The sequence below is a fragment of the Rana temporaria genome, chromosome 1 (assembly GCF_905171775.1).
Source record: "Rana temporaria chromosome 1, aRanTem1.1, whole genome shotgun sequence".
Classification (NCBI taxonomy): Eukaryota; Metazoa; Chordata; class Amphibia; order Anura; family Ranidae; genus Rana; species Rana temporaria.
The window spans coordinates 25,814,405-25,818,655 of NC_053489.1; the positions used below are offsets into that span (position 1 = coordinate 25,814,405).

General features: G+C 46.9%; 1 pseudogene; it reads left to right on the forward strand.

Annotated features, from left to right (window-relative positions):
- Nucleotides 1–2,848: 2,848 nt before the first annotated feature.
- Nucleotides 2,849–4,251, forward strand: LOC120925610 (annotated as a pseudogene).

The following is a 4,251-nucleotide window of genomic DNA, read 5'->3' on the forward strand; positions in this document are numbered from 1 at the left end:
AGTCCTGGTAGCTGCATCTTTGGAGCAGTGCGTTTACCGCTCTTCCACATTGAAATCAATGGGACACCACGGCTATACCGCCCGCAATGCGCTGTTATAGCAGTGCATTGCGGGCGGTTTTAACCCTTTCACGGCCACTAGTGGGGGGGGTTAAATGCGCCCCGCTAGCGGCCAAAATGCGCCACAAAATCCACCCATAGCGTCGGCGGTAAAACAATCGTGTTTTACCGCCGACGCTATGGGCGGCTCAGTGTGAAAAGGGGTCTAAAGGATAAGTTCACCTTTTGGAACAGGTTACACCCATATTTAGGGTAGAACAAGCAGCTGCAGCCTGTCCCCTTCACACCAGTGACAGCGGGTTGGCATCTTCATCAGGCACCCGCTGCCACAAATCGAAAATAACAAAGCCATGTGGGGGGGGGGGGGGGGGGGGTGCGCCTGTGACCGAGAAACTACAAGTCCCGACAGCCTTTGCGGTAGTCAGCTTGCAGTTTCAATGAACTACTATGGCACTGTTGAGCGCTCCGGCAGTTTACTCATATAGCCAAATTCAGTAACACTTACGCCGGCGTATCAGTAGATACGCCGTCGTAAGTCCGAATCCGCGCCGTCGTATCTTTAAGCGTATTCTCAAACTGAGATACGCTTAAATGTTGCTAAGATACGACTGGCGTAAGTCTCCTACGCTGTCGTATCTTAGCTGCATATTTCCGCTGGCCGCTAGGGGCGTGTACGCAGTTTTTTGCCTAGAATATGTAAATGAGCAAGATACGCCTATTCACGAACGTACTTGTGCCTGATACGCTGTTTACGTAAGGCGTTTTTCAGGCGTAAAGATAAACCACCAAAAAGATGGCACAGCCAATGTTAAGTATGGACGTCGAAACAGCCGTCGAATTTCACGTCGTTTGCGTAAGTCGTACGTGAATGGGGCTGGGCGTAGGTTACGTTCACGTCGAAAGCATTGACTATTTGCGACGTGATTTTGAGCATGCGCACTGGGATACGTCCACGGACAGCGCATGCGCCGTTTGTTAGGTGCGTCTTTTACGTGGGGTCACGATTCATTACCATACAACACGCCCACTACCAGCCTACTTTGAATTACGCGGGCTTACGCCGGCCCATTTACACTACGCTGCCGTAACTTAGGACGCAAGTTCTTTGTGAATACGGTACCTGCCTCTCTAAGTTACGGCGGCGTAGTGTATCTGAGATACGCTACGCCCGCACAAACTTAAGCCAGTCTTTCTGAATCTGGCTATTAGTGTGTGTGTGTGTGTGTGTGTATTTACCTGGCCATACGAGGTATGAACAGATAGATACCTATCCTTTAATCCTTCCTTCACCCTTGTGTAAAGCTTTGTGAATTGAGCCTATGTTCTGCATCTGTTTGCTCAGTGAGGAAGATGGAGGCAGGTCCCAGAACTCGTCCTCCACCATGCCAAGAAACGGGACTGTAAAGGTTGTGTGTCCCATGACACTAGTAGGGAGAGCCCTATAGCATGGATTACTCACAGCCAGTCAGTATTTTTACAGTTTTATTAGTACCTCTGAAGGGAGAAAGAAAATATTTAGCAAATTACTTGTTTCAAGACTCAGATTTACATTTTAATTTATTGATTTTTTTTTATTAAACAATATACAACATAATACACTTTGTACTATCAAAAAACGGACTGGAAATGTTAGATGTCGTTCTGGAAAGGACGCCAAGAAGTGTGGACAAAGTGCTTTAAGAAAGGCGATTTTGGAGGGCTGATGTGATGGCAAAATATACCACTAAATTTAGAATTAAGGCCGGGTTCACACCTATGCAAATTGAATGCGCGTTTCGCCGCATTCAGTTCGCATAGCAGAAGAATGGGACTGTCTCTCTATGGAGCCGGTTCACATATCTCTGCAGTGAGTCCAGTGCGGTGTGCCAGAAAAATGTGTGCCTTTTAGGTTCGATTTCAGACCAAAATTCGGGCTGAAATCGGACCTGAACCGGCACGCACCGGTCCCCCTGCTGTGAGCCGCATGCGGTGGCGGTGTGAACCCAGCCTAAAAGTACAACTCAGCTTTTTATATCACCCCAGCTCCCTCACTACATTCAGATGTTCTAACTCTCTCTCCAGGGGTGGGGTACATACCTACCACAATGGCTATGGCCCCAGTCAGGAACCATCTAGTAGCGGGCCGCCGGTGCTCTAAGATCCTATAGACAGGAACTTGATATTTTAGTTTTTTTACCAGCCAGGTTGCAACCAATGTGGACCAATACAGCTGTAGGAGGAGGAACATGTGCAGGGAGGGAGTTGTGCAAATTAACACCTACATGTATTGAGGGGGCTATAAAAGGGGAGAGGAAAAAATAAATAAAAATGACCATGTACTATAAAAAGGCAAATTAACCTGAGCCTCCAGATATTTAAGTGCATGACCCCAAGTTACCCCATATCTAAGTGCAAGGGTTTGCATACTAAAAATTGTAAGTGGACGCTGGAGGTTTTAATCACCCATTGGCTTTTATTTATTTTTTATTTTATTAAGACTACAGCAGTGAGACCCCTCCAGCATTCCAAGCCTCCCACCAGATCCACCTTTAACCACTTAACCCCCGGACCATATTGCTGGTCAAAGACCAGAGCACTTTTTTGCGATTCGGCACTGCGACGCTTTAACTGACAATTGCGCAGGTGTGTGACGTGGCTCCCAAACAAAATTGGCGTCCTTTTTTCCCCACAAATAGAGCTTTCTTTTGGTGGTATTTGATCACCTCTGCGGTTTTTACTTTTTGCGCTATAAACAAAAATAGAGCGACAATTTTGAAAAAAATGAATATTTTTTACCATAATAAATATCCCCCGGAGGTGACTGGGGCTGTGCGCGCGCACGCACTAGGTTCGGTGCACGGTCCGTGGCAGACCGGAGAGGAAAGGCAGAGGCCGAGGGGAATAGACGAATAAAGGGATGGTGGGTTTCACATCACTATGTATCTACTTTTCTTTCTGGCGTGATGCTCACATGGCCAGATGGGTTAATGTATCGGATGTTCCGCAATCAGTTTCTTGCATTTTCAATATATCAAAGCTGTGTACAGTTTCTACAATATTACTATCAAAGTGGCTGTCTATACAGATTACGTGCATTAGGAGAAAGAAACCACTTAGACCTTACAGTTGAGGGCTTTCAGTCGTGGATGTGGCGAGGACTAACCTTTCTTCTCCCCCTTTCTGTTCTTTGGCCATTTTTGGCAGAAGTACAATTCAATCACACTTTTTGAGCTGTCTAGACACGAAGGCCCGGATTCACATACATCGGCGCATATTTATGCCGCCGCAGCGCATCTCTTTTACTCTGCACAGAGGCAAGCACTGGATTCACAAAGCACTTGCTCCCACTCGCTGTTAAAGATACGCTGGGTTTCCTCAGTGTAAGCCAGCGTAGGTGGAAGTGGGCGTGAGCCATGATAATGAGGCGTGACCCCATGCAAATGATGGGCCAAGCGCCATAGAAGTACTTAACATGAACGGCGCATGCGCCGTCTCGTGGGCACATCCCAGTGCGCATGCTCAGAATCACGTCGAAACAACTGCCTAAGATACGTCGAATCACTGCCTACAACGTGAACTTAACCTACGCCTAGTCATATTCACGTACAACGTAAACGACAAAAGATACGACGGCTTGTGTTCCCTGGTCCATACCTTTGCATGAGTTGCGCCTCCTATATGGGGAATAACTTTACGCCGGACGTACGACTTACGCAAACCGCGTATATTATGCGCCGGGAGCAACTACGTTCGTGAATCGGCGTATCTCCCTCATTTGCATATGTGCATAGAAAATCAATGGGAGCGGAAAATGCGTCCAGCGTAAATATGCGCCTACGATACGACGGCGTAGGTAAGTTACGTCGGTCGTAGGAAGCCTATTTTTAGGCGTATCTCAGATTGTGGGCATGGCGCACAGATACGACGGCGCATAGACTTATGCGGCGTATCGCGAGATACGTTGGCGTAAGTGCTTTGTGAATCCGGGCCGAAGCATGCAAAGAGTTGCAGGTTTTTGTTTTGGCTCTCACTTTTCTTATCCTGTTCCTGGGGAACTTTTTGACGACACTGAAAGTGGTCAATGCAACGTTTCAGAAGAATAAAGAAAAGAAACCTTGATGCTATAACTAGACCATGGACTTATTGACCGTTATGTAGCTAATAAATTACCCAAAATAAAATGTTTACCAGAAAAAGGTATTGTGGGAAGCTA